The sequence below is a fragment of the Montipora capricornis genome, chromosome 13 (genome assembly GCF_036669925.1).
Source record: "Montipora capricornis isolate CH-2021 chromosome 13, ASM3666992v2, whole genome shotgun sequence".
Taxonomy (NCBI): Eukaryota; Metazoa; Cnidaria; class Anthozoa; order Scleractinia; family Acroporidae; genus Montipora; species Montipora capricornis.
In genome coordinates this window covers 48,430,260-48,445,259 of record NC_090895.1, presented here as the reverse complement: position 1 = coordinate 48,445,259, position 15,000 = coordinate 48,430,260, and the positions used below count along the sequence as shown (strand labels likewise).

The window sequence follows — 15,000 nt, the reverse complement described above, 5'->3', positions numbered from 1 at the left end:
GCCATGTGGACGGCCGCTACAAACATGGCTTGCTAGTCACTATGCTTGATCGTGCGCACCGGCTATCATCATCTTGGGCGCATTTTTCAGAAGAGTGTGAACGTCTGAGAGAAGTTTTCCGTAAGCTGAGGTATCCGAATCACCTTATTGATTCCGTTATCAACAGGTTTATCACCTCGAGAGTCGCAGTGGACCAGCCCAAACAGCATACCGATGACGCCATTCGGATAGTTATCCCGTATAAAGATCAGGATGCTGCAGTGTCTGTCAAACGACAACTTAAAGATCTTAGCAGCAAGGTGCAAAAGACCATTCAACCCGTGTTTACCACAAGATCTAAGCTTGTGTGAGCCCAAGCCTAACATCGTAACCCAGCAATGTGTAAAGTAAAGTAAAGTAGACCTTATTTAACGTCGATAACTCGTAACAGTAACTTTTAATCACTGACAAACCTGAGATCGACGGTGCGCTCATTTTACTCCCCCCTCTCGATCAGTGCTCCGTTTTACGGGTATTTAAAGCTAATAGCTACACGGAAAGGAAAGGAGTCGAAACAAGGATGCGAGATCCGGGAATCGAACTCAGGACCTCTTGCACCAAGGCCGCGCACTAACCGACTGTGCCATCCTTGTGTTGTTTATTTATTCAAATCGGGTACACAAAGGGCCACCTTCACATGCGCGTTGAGGGACACCGTCAAAAGGCGTCATCTATTTGCAGGCATTATTGCAAAGAACATAACACTGCTGTTCCGAACAATTTCTTAGCACGCTTCAATGTAATCAAGAAATGCACGAACAAATTTGACTGCCTTGTTAATGAAATGCTGTGTATTAAATATCTTAAACCATCATTGAATGTACAGTCGGATTCTCTTCGTGCTAAAGTATTCATGTAATTAGCTTGGCACTCTTTTATGCAAATTCTTTTCAACTTAGCCTTTTCACAAACCGCATTTTATCTTTGTAACCTTGATAATGGCGCAAGATGCACCGAAACGTCGGTTTCTGTGACTTATATTTCTTGTTTCATGTATTTCTAAATCGTTTCTTATAAGACTTCTTCAGGTTGTTTAAAAAATGTTATGAATATGGCGGATCGTTTTTAGTTGTTCGGCTTGGTGACCGCACATGACGTATCATGACCATTACACGACGTGTAAATGATGTCAAATTGCGCGGGGTACAGTCTTTTTTCTTTATTGCTGCGCAATTTCACATTATTTACACGTCGCGTAATGGTCATGATACGTCATGTGCGGTCACCAAGCAGAACGACTAAAAACGATCCGCCATATTGATAACATTTTTTTTAACAACCTGAAGAAGACCAATAAAACTGATCGGAACTGATCCTAACCTCGGAAATTCCCCGAAACAATTCAAATTTTAATTTTATGTACGTAGTATATATATAATTACCATTTCGTTGGAGATGTTGCCATTTCAATAACTCAAAATTTAATGTCTGTCGGTGGCGATCAATATAATTGTTTTATTTCCTCCTTGATTAGAAAATGGGGACCTAGGTAAGATCATAGTGAGATAATGGTCTGACACTTACTAGTTTTTTGGATGTTTCGTGCAAGATGTTTCGGCTGGTGCTTAAGCCTTCATCAGTTGCAATATAACGGTACCACGCGTGATCCAAATAGCAGCACGTCGAGTGCGCGCTGATGAAAATCCGCGCGCACTCCAAAAAATTAGTCAGTGTCAAACCATTATCTTACCATGTCAGCTCCTGACTACCACTACTCTATTTTTAGCTAAGATCAATTAATATTAAAAGGTTCTACAAAAAGAACCAAAGTGACAGACTGGAATAACATTAAATATTAATCTTAGAAGGCAAAGGCTTAAGGACAGTGCCTACTATTGTTATTGCGCATACGTTCTGAGCATCTCGAGGTAATCGGATTTCCTATCGGCGCTGCTAATTTATATCGGGATATTTTTGCGCGGTTCAAAACTTTGCGGAGAAAGGAGAACTTAGCAAGTGCTTTTGGTATCCAAAAAGAAAATTGGGGGTAACCATGCATTTTTCAGAGATAATTAAGCTTCAATTTGGAAAAGAACGCCATACATTGCTTCGTATTTGAAAGCTTTTTACAAATATTGTTCATTAATTATCTTCGGAAAATGGCTGGTTACCCCCACTTTTCTTTTTGTATTTTAATAACACTTGTTAAGATCTGCTTTTCCCACGCATTCAGTAAACTGCGCAAAAATACCTCTGAATTAGTAGGCACTGTCCTTAAATGGGCTTTAATTTTTGAAATGAAATGGTTATTTACTGTAAATACTTTAACTCAGCTGTGTGCGTCACTTTGTAACAAAGCCACACAGTTATTTGTAGACTTGAGAGGCGCAAAGCCGTATCACGTTTTGAAAGTGTTTTTAAAGCAATATACTTACAGAGCAAATAGATGTGTCAGTCCAGAGAAGACATTTTCTGGGAATTGAGTTATTTCATTCTCCCTGAGATATCTAGAAATAAAAATGAAAATTAGAAATAAGTACTAAATTCTAATTAAAGAAGAACAATGCAATTAACACCATTTTCGTTTTAATTGCCGTTTCGCTCGCAGCATTCCCCGATCGTCGTTGTACTCGATTCTACTCAGACAAGAGCAGTAAAATTAATCCCAGTTGTCTTAAAATGAATCAGTGATCGACTCAGAGGCATGAAATCACTGTGACGACTTTATTTAAGTTAGCTGTGTAAGTCACTTTATAACTAGGTCACACAATTATAGTGGAAAAGCGCAAGCCGTGTCATATTTTGTACATTTGGGGCAATATACGTACAGCTCAGATAGATGTGTGAGTCCTGAGAAAACGTTTTCTGGGAGTTGAGTTATTTTGTTCTTATCAAGATATCTAAAAATAAAAATAAAAAATCAGAAATGAGTACAAAATTCGAATTAAACAAGAAAAATATAATCAATCCCATTTTAATTTAATTGCCGTTTCCTTTTCAGCATTTGCGGATCACGCTTGTATTCCATTCTATTTAGACAAGAGCAGTAAAGTTAATTCCAATTGTCCTAAAAGGAGTCCGTGAACGGCTCAGAGTGTTCAAATCAAGGGGAAAAAGGGATAACAGTGGATTTGGTAGTTCTATGGAAAACAATAGAAAAGATCTAAAACAAAATCTAGGATTTCAATGACCTAATGCAGTTTAAAGACATGCATTGTTTTATCGAGCCTTGATGAAGAAAGCTCACTGTACCGTAATCATAAAGTAAAAGAGCGAAATGTTTTCCGCATGGAAACAGGAATTAGTAGAATTTCATAATGTCCTGATAGTTTTAAAAGTGGAGTTGATAATGTAAATAGGCCATCGTACAGAGATTCTAAATGCTGGCATTTTGAGCGTTAGCCCTTCGTCAGAGCGCGTCCAGAGCGATTTGCTCTGACGAAGGGCTAATGCTAGAGACGTCAGCTTTTAGAATCTCTGTACGGTGGCCAATTTACATTATCAATTCCGTTGATAAAACCAAATTTTTGTATACTACTTCCCCACCGACGCAGCACCACAGTTTCTTTAGAAACTACCCCCTTTAATCAGACATGACATTTCTCTTTGTAATGATTTGTAATGATGTTGAAATTTGTCTCATTTCTCGCCTGAAGTTAGGTCATAAAATGCTTATTCCAAAAAAGAAACAAAACAAAGGGAGGTCACCGACGTTGTTTTGCAGGGAAAAAAAAGGAGAAATGTCTAATTTCGATAGATGGATCATCATAACGAGATATAGCCTCATCTGCTCATCCGTCGAAAATCATAAAAATAACATATTAGAGCAAAGATTTCTGTGCACAGAAATATAGGGTTGGGGTTTTTAGATACCTGCCGGCAGCTAGGGATGTCGTAAACAGAGTTAATCCTCAACGCACCTTTTCGCAAGTGCTACTCGTTGTAACCATTTCCGGAATTTAGAGCACAAAGCCGGAAAGAAAAACTTTTAAAAGTTAACCTCTTACATTTCATCATATTTTGTGGATTGTAAGAAGAGAAAGTGATTCATGTAAAAAAAAATGAAATAAAAAATAGGGGTCACCGATGAACTAAACCAGTAAAATCAATGTGATGTTCGAAGCTCTTGTAAAATTTTGTTTGTCACATTTTTATTTGACCTGTCGGGGAAGGACTGGAACCCAAGACAGGATCGATCGATGAAAGGTTTTTGTAAAAAAAAAAAACACTTTCTCGAGCATAGCAACGAAGTTTGAGGCAGGTGACATCTTTATTGGGTTAGATTTTTTGTATCATATCTCTCCACTGCCGTTATGCTCATCCTCTGGAGTGTGGTTTTTGTGAGATATAATCGCTGGCTGTTTCCACGTAGGTCCGCACCATTTAAGTGGATGGGGAAGAAAAAACAATTCTGTTCTATTTGCATGAAAGTAAAGGAAAAGAACTTCAAAAACATGTGTTCATTTCGGATCAAGAATTTCGCAACGTAATAAGAACATTAAAAAAACCCAACCCCATTAAATCCACCCAAGGTCGCTGACTTAAACTAATCTTCCTCGAGTTTTCAAAACTTTTAGCCACTACTCGATTAGCTACCTTTTCCAGACCTTTTCCAGCCTCCTCTCATTTCTCTTTAACGTTTCATAATAAATTGGAAATAAATGTGCCATTTTTTTCTTGGCCAGGGTGCCTTATCCGATATCATGGTAGAGAGCTTGAGCAACGACAACGGCGACGGCTACGAGAACCTCACAAATTTGCATATTTAGTGGGCAAAAACAATAGCTTTGCACGCCCTGCACGTGCGTTTTTCACTTTTGTCCATTTCTTTGGCGTCGTCAGCAAAACAACAACTTGAAATTGCCAAATTTGAGGATTTATGAAGAACGTCAGCACATGGGGATGAATTTTCATTTCTTCCCTAAATTAAGCGCAATTCCGACCAGTGTTATTTTTGAGGAACTACCACACCCTTGTCATATTAAAAAGGTTGAAATAGTCACGAAGTGATTACAGTAACGTGAATCTATAGTTTGCGATGACGTTCTCGTTGCCGTTGCCGTCGTTGTTGCATAAGCTCCCTATTATCTTAACTAATGATGGAAGTAATTCCTAACATATTGCAAACGAACATCCTTAAGTAACTAAAACAATTGTATTTGGAGTAAACACATGCATAACTGCATGACGATGAAGCTGCAGCCCTTTTAGCTTTGGGAGTTTTCAAAAAAAAAAATTGTTTTGGAGTTCAGATAGTTCATTTCTACACACATATCTGATAAGGAAAGCATGGAAGGCAATGACAATCACCGAGAAATTTAAAAAGTGAATTATCAGTTACGTGACTAATGCTGTTTTTCTTGATATTTGCTTATTTCATATTAGAAAAGTCCTTTAATTTCACTAAACAGGATTTCGTCCTAATGTACTTTAAATATGTTTTCATTTACAAATCGAATTCATTTAAACTTTTATAAACATGTCAGAGAAACAAGACAAAACCGATATCCTCTTTGCTTGTTAAAAGCACATGGTTAAAATTAATGCCATAGGCATGCCATCCATCATAGAGAGCTCTTTTAATTAGCACAAGCTTAGACAGCATTTAGAACAATTTCCCGAGAAATATGCACAATAGATAAGATGTAACTTTTGATGGTTAAATGATATAATGCGCCCGGAAAGGGTGATAAGAAAGTTCCTTAGCAACGGGCGAAAGGACGACTGAAAAATCATGGGATTCGAATTTACAACCTTCGTAACACCAGGCGGATGCTCTACCTATTACTCTACAAAAACAACGAGATAGTTAGGTCGCCTATCTTTGTTCTTTAGACAGTCCCACAGCTCTGCAGGCTCTAACGTTGTCTTTGAAGTTCCTAGTAGCACTTTAACAAAAATCTGGACATTACGTCATTTTTAAGGGAATCACCTTTAATTTGCAGAACTATTTCTTACTGCTGGCTGACTACGCACGCTAGTCACCCGCCATATGCAGGCGATGTCGGGAGCCTCTAAAAAACATTGCAAACGGGAACAAACAAGAGTTGGTGACCAAGGAAGTCGAACATGGTGAAGTTATGAATAAAGAAGTGTATGTTACGTTATGAGGGCTCAGTAGTTTGGGCGCTTTCATTGATATCCGAACATCCCAGATTTAAGACTGGTTCTCACCGCTCCTTGAATTTGATCGTTGTAATCCCTGGTTCAATTTGTCGGCTGCACTTGCATAAATAGCAGACTGGTTTGCTATTTACGCACCTAATATAACTCCAGATCAATGTAGCTTTTTTGATAAGCTGAACAACAACATAGAACAATATGCAGAGAAAACAGAACGTAGATTAATTGTTGGTGGGGACTTTAATGTTCCGCTCAATCCTGATTTTGATTGTTTTGTGCGAATTTATCCAGAAAAGACTCATGAAGTTAAATATATTCAAGACCTGTGTCTTGCTTTGATTTCGATCTAGTAGACATTTGGCGTGTTCGGAATCCACAAACTAAACGTTTTACCTGGAGACAAAAAAATCCTTTTATTCAAAGAAGGCTCGATTACTGGCTGATATTAGTGACTGTCGTTAAGAAGATATTGAAAAGTCTGATATTGTACCTCCTATAAACTCTGACCATTCGGCAATATTTTTACACTTAAATAGTATTATTATACATCAGACTCACTATGAAAAATCTGATTGGTCGAGAGCATTCAATCAATTCACAATAGCTTGTGAGCTTGACATGATAAATGTAATATCTGCTGCAGATATTACATTTATCCTGTCAACGTCTGCCTGGTTACTAAGCCCCTTGGAGTGTTCTCCTCAGAAACAAAATGGCTAAACGCTTCGCTTCTGTTTCTGAGGATGAATTATGTGAAAAATGTATAATAAAACAATTATTGAATTCGGTTTTCGCATGATAACATGAATTATCAAAACCTCGTGTCTGTGTTATCTGCCTCAGCCTTCGGCTTCGGCAGATAACACAGACCTCGGTTTTGATAATTCATGATATCATGCTCAACCTCATCCCATAATTGTTTATTATCATTCAATGTATTTTGTCCTTTCTTTTCATTGGCCGAGAGCCCATCACGTGACCTGCAAATAACTGCCTACGAGTAAGTGTTTTGCTGCAAATAATATTCTGCTCATGCGCAATTGAAATCATGCTCTTGTGAGAAAATGGCAGATCGGTTCCCCGAGCTGTCAGCGAATGATTCGATATCTTTTAGTTGATCGAAAGAACAGCGAGAATACTAAGAAAGGAACAAAAGTTGCACTCAATGTATTTCGAGAGTATCTCAAGGAAAGAAAGGTAGACGAAGAGGCACTCGTGTCATCCACGCAAAGGAAAAATTGGTGAATGCATAACACGGGACGAAAAATTGGATTTGCTGCACATTTGATCTTTGGCAAAGCTTAAGTCAAATCTGGAATCGCTTTTGACTTTACCTTTGACGCACGTCAAACGTACGGTCAAATCCATTACCAATTTGCTTATGCCTTTGACCATGGTTAAGGTCAAGTCAAATTCGTAACAACTTTGACTTCACATTTGACGCGCGTTAAATGTGAAGTCAAATCTGAAGAAGCTTTGTGCGTCCCTTTGTTACTTGACAAAGGCGAAGACAAATACGATCGCATCTTTGACTTCAAGTTTGACTATCGTCAAATGTGAAGTCAAATCTTAACAGGCTTTCCTACTTTGTTGATACTTGCATTGCCAAAGGAAAGACACAAAACCAAGGCAACGCTTTGGGAGATTAAAAGATTCGGCAAATACGGAACACTGACCGTCGTAGAGTGTAAGTTCACTTTCCTCCTTTACCCCCTCGGTGACATTTCCCCCATATCCCCTATCACGAACACGTACACATTCAATCTATTGCTTGGAAAACGTCTACCAGTTGCAAAACGTAGCCTGAGTTCACATTCTTGTCGATTTTCGCTTTTCCAAAATTCAATGAGCACTATTGCCAAAATTCCGTCGACCTGAGCAAAGGAATGCTCCCCCCAACCTTACCTCTCTACAAGGTCCGAAGGAAAGACACTGGGGAGAGGGTTGATTCAAGAACTCCTTTTATGGGATATACAAAAGAGCGGGAAAATGTACCTTCCGAATAGTTCGTCGGTAGCTTGTTCTACTTGTCGTTTTTTATTCTTTCGATATACATGGAGCATCTTACTTTTGTGAAAACGTACAGCCGGGTAAAAATTATGTTTTGTGAAAGATAAAGGTCTCAGCCAGGGGATAATGAAGGTATGCAAGACCGGACACTGAACATACAACTCAAAACGGTATCGAAAATTTACTAGAGACAATACAAGCAAGGTCAAAGATAGCGATGGGAACGGGAGAAGCCAGTGGAAAAAAAAAAGAAGTTGGGTACGTATGCGTTATGACATTTAGTAGTATTCTATTTGGTTCACCTAACTCAAAAGCCAATCTAAAAATTATTCGTCTTTTTCATTCACTTTTCATCTCACAGTTCACAACAAATTAAAGCCGCTATGCTTCATACACGTAAGTCATCCTTTTTGCTGAGTGTAAGTTTATAGCGATTGAAGGATTATCACTTCGTGATTAGTTTCTACTTTTAAATAATGGCAGTAAAAGTGACAGATAATTTCCCAGCACGTTACACTGGATTTCAAAAACAAAGGTAGGGAAACTGGGAAAGAAAAAAAAAACAGTCACTATTTTGTAATGAGACAGTGCACGAATTTCCCGCCACTCTGGCTGTATAGCACAATACAGAGGACTTGCATTGGTGTTCAGAATAAGATAACATCCCAGAACATGTCTAACACCATCTTACATCTTTCTGTAATAGATCTCTGAAAGCTCTCTGTGCCAGATGCCTATTGCAGATCATTTGACTGAAAGTCTCAGAGTATCTGTTTCATTATTGGTTTTATTCCAGCCAATCTTTGAAAGAAATGATTCCCAAGTGCATGGTGAGTCTGCAATGGGTAAAAAAAATAATAAACCACAAGAGCTTTGTTATAATAAAATGGATCTAGTTGCAAATAATCCTTTACCAAGCTTGCTGATCCAAGAAGGAATCAGGAAGATCATAACTTTTCACAATGAAATTTAAGACCATTTCGAATTTATACATCTTATACCTCTTTGCCTCTATATTATTATTTTCTTATGACTTAACTTTCAGGTAAAACCATCATGAATGTTAATATGAAGAAGTTAAATCAAAATGTTTGACGAAACTCACTTTATCATCTGTACTAGAGAATGTTGTTCACCAAGTGGTGGTGAAGATAAATCTAGGGATCTTGGGTATTTCAGTATCAAAAAATGTTCTGTTTGATTATTAGCAAAAAAATCAAAGTAGCTCAGATTAATTAACCCATTGACTCAAGGGGGTTCCCCATTGACGAGTAAAATCGTCTGGCATTAGACAGAGTAAAATACTAAGTCTGACCGGTTTGGGTGTCAAAAGGTTAATTAAATTAAGTTTTCAGTGATTGATTAAGGAAAAAAAGTGTCACCCTGTCAATGTCTAATCTAATCCCCATGAAAACATACTGATTTTGACATATCAAGTGAATGTACATGCAGAATGTATGTCTGATATATAACAATGAATTAATGACAGACATTTTACCTTTAACTTTAATTTGCAATTCATAAAGCCAGTAACCCCTCAATAGCACAAATTAAGTAGTAAATACAGAAATATTGGAAATATTCAGTACCCTGGACAAAGGCAAACAAGGATACATCATAAGAAGTAAGATTATTCAAAAAATAATTTTATTATTTTTTTAAAACGTGGTTGAAAATGATTGTGTTTTTAGGTTAGCCAATTATGTTTCAGGCAGGAGTACATTGAAACTTTGAAGAAGAAAACAGCAGAGATTCAATCACAACACTACTGCCATTGCTTGAGGAGCATCTGCATCTAAGAATGCAAAGCTATTTCTTAATTAAAGCACCCACATTTTTTGCAAACAATAGAGTACATGTCTGCAGTCATCACTTATTGGCAGCAGTGTGTACCCTAATTAGATTAGTGCCTTTGTCTTTTCATGAAGTACAGATGTGCACATGTCATATCACTATGCATTAATAAAGCACTACTCAATATGTGCATGGTATCAACTTAAATCTTTCTGTACGAGAAATTAAGACCTCTTTTTATTTCCAAAGATGCAAGGACAAAAACAGATCTGAGCAGGAGTGCAGAACATTATTTTACACATGCCATTAGAAAACTACAAAGATGTCATGAGGTAATAGCCATTCTAACAGTAGTACCCCATTCATTACTTACACATGCATGTGTTATATTAACTAAACAACCACTTACGCCTAGCATAACTAAGAAATGAGATACACAATAGGCCATTTTACACTTGTTTGCTCAGCGACCAAGCCTATGAATGGCTGCGAGGCTGCCGGTGACCTTGCATTGATACAGACCTCACTGCTTTTATCGTGTAAATTGTGTTGTTGTAACGCTAATTAGTCCATATTAGCATTACAAAAGCATGAAGGTTTGTATCAAAACAGGCCTGGTAACTTAGCCACAACTGTAAAATGGTCTATTTGCTTTCCCCATTAAATCCTCTCCCTCCATCTACTAGCAATAAGATAATCATAGGTTATGCAAATTGAATTAAATACTGCACTTCAAGAAAACACCGAGCAGCCTTTACTAAAATTAGAGTCCTAGTTAGAAGGCATATACTATTGTTATTAGCACACTCGTCTTCTCCCTGGGCAATTTGGATTAAAAGGGTTAAGGGTTTTATCTTCAGGGCCTGTTGGTAGAACAAAAAGTTGAAGAAGGGAGATTGTCAGCTAGTAGTGTAAAATGAATGCAAACATGTGTCTATAAGAAGAAAATCGTTACTAATTCTCTCATGCCTGTAAGGCTGCAGTATTTGCTCTCAAATAGTAGAATACATTTTATTTGGTTCCTGCTTTGCCGGGTTCCCTTTGGTGAAGACTTTGAAAACTAAAGAAATTAATACACTGAATTTGTAAAATCAATTTAACTACCCGACATGACAACTGTTAGGTAGAAAACCCCACCCTTTATCCTTGGAAAAGGTTTGCGGTTTACTGATTAAGAATGACATCATATTGTCCTCGATCCAGCGCTCTAGGGCTTTTTTATACTGACCATCATCAGTATAAATCCACTTAAAATGAGAATTGAATTTCCGATAGTAGCAGCATTAGTTTTAAATGAAATCTTCACAGCTGAGCCGCTAAAGGAAAATGATAGATTTGTACTAGCAAAATATTCTGCGCTTTTGCGTACAGTATAAATTACCCTTGTTGAAGGGGGGCATCTTGGGTTATTTGCAGCGCAGATTCCCCAATATTTTCGCAAGGAGTGTCACCAGATGCAACGTTCACTGCGCATAACAAATTTTGCGTTCCATCACAGGTAGCCCAAGCTCGATATATGCGTATCTGTACTGTACTTTTTTATGCAAGAGCAGAAATATAGGGGTTTGTACGGGGAAAACGGCTTTTCTCAAAATTTAAAAAGTATTTACGATTTAAAATAAAAAAAAGAGCTTACCTCACTTCGGTCTTCTGTTTATTTGTCTTTGGTACGGTTTCTGGGTCCATTAAGATCTTTAGTTCCTCCTCTTTTCCCTCTCTATAGAAGAGGGACCGAAAACTACCTAAACCGCTCTTAATCGAAACAAGAAACTGAAGCAAAGACAAAGAAACACAATACTGAAGCGAGGGAAACTATTTCTTATTTTAAAACGTAAATTTATACATATATGTTTTTTACTTTTGCGAAAAACCATTGTCCCATACAAATCTTAAAATTCCTACTCGTACATAATATAGTACAGATACACATATATCGAGCTTGCGCTATCTATGATAGGAGACAGAACCTTAATGGTTTACTGATACTCTCGATTTGTTTGTGTCTTTTCCTTTGTGTGGTTAAGGAAGGGATTTGCATCATGGAAAATTAGCTCGATTAGTCCGTTCGATTCCAAAATAGAATCCTTTTAGATCAAAAGAAAGACACTAACATAAGTTACCGTTCCTTTCTTTGTTGTAATAGGACATCAATAGCCCATAAAGATCATACGTAATAGCTCAGAAAGCGCTGGAACCCGTTCCCTGAAAAAAAAAAATGCTGATAAATATCGAACATACAACCAGCAGTACTTGCCTGGTAAGGGCCGTTCAGGATTTAGTGGATCGGGGAAAGGTTTATTAGGTTTATTTTGAGTACCCTGCGGGCTAGTCTTGACTAAAAGGTCGAGGGCTCACAGGCCGGGTTAGTTTTGCTTGACTGTAAACCAATGAATTCTCGACGACCACAGCATCTTCTCTGTTGTGGTTGACCAATGGTCTTTACTATTCACATAAACGTAGAAAAGACTGATTGAGAATGTCCTGAACTTCCTTCTTGGCCCTAATCTGCCACTCTTTTTTTCGCCGTTGCCGTCTGTTTTTTATATATCTGAAATGCATACAGAGACACTACAAATGCTGGGAAATGTGAGTAAAGTGCAGAAAGGTGGAAATTCAGCATGGTGAAGTTATTTTGCCTTTTCCTTTCATTTCACAGAAAGTGTCACGATAAAAGGGGCGATTAAAATCAAGCAAGAAATTGTGCTGAAGTCTTAATTCGTAAATGTCATCAGACAACTCCGCGACTGGTGATAGTGGTGATAGCGAAGAGCTTGAAAACGAAGAAGAAAGGAAGAGGAAAAGGAAGTTCATGACAAAGGCTGCCTTGGTGGTCAACCCAGCTCGACATGTTGATGAGATCTTTGGACGGAAAATCTTTGCGTAGAAGATCCGCCTAGGTGGCCTCATAGGACAAGATAACAACAACCAGATTGCACTTGTCAGAGCAGCGTGTTGCCCCGCAAGACGCCCCGCAGTGGGCAATCCGCGTTGTTCCGCAGTGCTTAAAACTTGGTAACAGCGTTAAACCAGTATTAGAGATTAAGAGAGTTTGACCAAGGAAACTTGACCGTCATACCGCCCAAAATGCTATTGATAATCTATTGGAAATCTTTAGTTGACGCACTTGCTGACTATCAACTAATAGCCATGCTAATGCATATATAGAGAATGACTGGTTGTCTTGACTTCTATGCACAAATAACCATTCTTTGGAAAAGGTGGTCTGTGCAAAAAATGCAGTAGAATAGCAGCAGAATTTCACTGTTTTTTTAAAGAGGACTTTCTCGGCTTTTGAAGTGGATTTAGGTGACTTCAAAAGTTCACCTTAGAAGCCCATCAGCATACTACCAGGAATCCTGCCTGATACCTGATACCTGATTGACGTTCTGCTAAACCATTTATTGGGTGACCAATTGTGTGAGTTGGAGAGTTGCATTTTATATTACTCATAAAACAATGGCCGTCTCATTTGAAGAAAACCAATTTTTTTGCATCAAGAATATCAATAGTTTGTTGTAGAAGAAGTCTTAACTTCTATCGAGGAAATAGAACAATTAGAACTTACATTTATTTCCCGGCACGTAATAAAAATGGGAAAGCCAAAGTCTCTTCACTTCACACTGTCACCGCAAGACTTTAATCATGCAGAAAAAAAATGAAATCAATGATTACAATTGGTGCAAAATCTAGTTAGTATGCTGGTGGCCGTCGATTGAGTGTCTTTTCGGCACAAAGAGTTAAAAATAATTTTGGCGGATTTTCGCATGAAATAGCGTTTACTCGAAGTTTATTTTGTTAATTTCAAGTCGGTGATGCTAAAGCTGTTTTCCACAATGAACTACAACATAAATATAACTTATTAGCTTGCCTCAAAGTTAAAACGCTGTTTCATGGGAAGTTCCTTTCGGTTTTGACTTGTTGTTGGTGAGTAAGAAAAAAATCAAGATTATATCAGTTTTTTCTTATTCAAAGTTTTCAGTAGTTCCATTTACCCTGTCACTTATGTCCACTACTCTTGATATTGTGTCAGTTACATGATACTTCCAAGAGAGGTGTCATGATTGTTTGTCATAAATTAACTTAACTAATTCTACGGTGACAGTGATTTTACTTGCTATGCAACAAAGTTGTTGATAACACGGCGCTTGTTGTGCGTGTAGTGTAAATATTACAGGTATAAATAAATTGAAGACTTGAGAGAAGTGAAGCACTGGAATTGAAAAAAATTAATTCTCATCCTTCGATTTATTTATACCCTTTTACATTTACATTTTGGATGTATACTACCACTTAAAAATGCGCAACAAAATCGATTCCTAGAGATATTACAGAATGTAAGGTGTGAGTCTTGGTTTTGCCAAGAGTATGAATTCCTTTGAATAAAAAATGGAAAAACAGTTTTTCGTCGTATCTGCATTTAAGTCTGTCTCTCATATGGCATAACACGGGGGTGGATGGCAAATTAATTTGACTACGGTGGTTTCAGAAATGCCACTCTAGACATATTTCAGATATTTGAAAAACATTTCAATTGAGACTCAAGTACATTTATGATGGACAGTTGTTTGAGTTGAACGGTGTCTTTGTTACGGCTAGAAAAATTCAGAAGTTTCCGTCCTACCGTCCTGATTAAGGAAAAGTAGTCCAGAGATCTGAGTTTTCAATTCAGCGCTTCAAGCCAACAGCTATAAATACACCCCAAGACATCTTTGGCTACACCTTTGCTAAATCTTTGACTTGAATCTCAAACATGTTTGACTACACCTTTGTCAAATCTTTAACCTGAATCTCAGACATGTTTGACCACGCCTTTGTCAAGCCTTTGAACTGAATCTCAGACATCTTTGACAACACTTTTGCCAAGTCTTTGAATTGAAGCTGAGACATCTTTGACGACACCTTTGTGAGGGTAACAAAGGGTTGTCAAATAATACCTTTGGCGCTTGTGAAAGGTTGGGTGTAAAACTGTAGTAAAAACGGCCTTTACCACCTGAGACCCCCCTGCAAAGGCAACCGCAAAGATAATATTTGACGCGCGTCAAAGGCATGTAAAGCTGTAACAAACGCGGTCTTTATCGCGCCTTTGACAAGACA

General features: G+C 37.9%; 1 protein-coding gene and 1 long non-coding RNA gene across 2 annotated transcripts in view; both read left to right on the top strand.

Annotated features, from left to right (window-relative positions):
* Positions 1-15,000, top strand: part of LOC138028822 (single-stranded DNA-binding protein 3-like) — a 416,845-nt gene that overhangs the window by 123,456 nt on the left and 278,389 nt on the right. The gene's annotated exons all lie outside the window — the stretch shown is intronic.
* On the top strand, positions 8,168-9,918 carry LOC138028296 (uncharacterized). The gene is made up of 3 exons (XR_011127609.1): positions 8,168-8,370; positions 8,819-8,942; positions 9,804-9,918. It is a non-coding gene; the product is annotated as an uncharacterized lncRNA (long non-coding RNA).